Source organism: Dipodomys merriami, unplaced genomic scaffold, assembly GCF_024711535.1.
Source record: "Dipodomys merriami isolate MVZ:Mamm:240054 unplaced genomic scaffold, mDipMer1.0.p SCAF_66, whole genome shotgun sequence".
NCBI classification, from domain to species: domain Eukaryota; kingdom Metazoa; phylum Chordata; class Mammalia; order Rodentia; family Heteromyidae; genus Dipodomys; species Dipodomys merriami.
In genome coordinates, this window is record NW_027206246.1 from 7,370,805 (window position 1) to 7,371,524 (window position 720).

Here is a 720-nt window from a genome sequence, read left to right on the forward strand (position 1 = left end):
TAACAATAGTAATAATACTACTAATAGTGGTAACAATAACAAGTATAACAATAATAACAGTGATAACAGTAATAATAGTAACAACAATAACAGTAACAATAACAATAGTGACAACAGTAATAGCAACAAGAACAATGGTAATAATGAAATAACAGTAATAACAACAGTAATGATAACACGAATAACAATAGTAATAATAATAGTAACAATAGTATCAAAAACAACAATAGCAATACTAATAACAGCAATAACTATAGCAATGCCAATAACAATAATAGAAGTAATAATAGTAACAATAACAGTAATAATAACAGTAATAACAATACCAAGAGTAATAATAGTAAAACTGAGAGTAATAATAACAATAATGGCAATAATCGTAACAACAATGTAGACATAGGAGTAGGAACTATGTTCATAACCAAAACAATAGGAGTAATAACAATAGTAACAACAATAACAGTAAGAGTAATAAAAATAGTAACAATAGTAACAATAATAACAATAGTAATAATATTAATAACAATAGCAACGACAACAACAGTAACAGTAATAACAATATTAATAACAATAGTAACAACAGCAATAACAGTAACAACAACAACAATAGTAATAATACCAATACGCATCATAGGAGAAAGAGGAAGAGGAATAGGAAGTCAGGTGCCTGGTCTCCAAGGAAACCACCAGGAAACCAGAAGTGGCACCATCTTGGTGTCT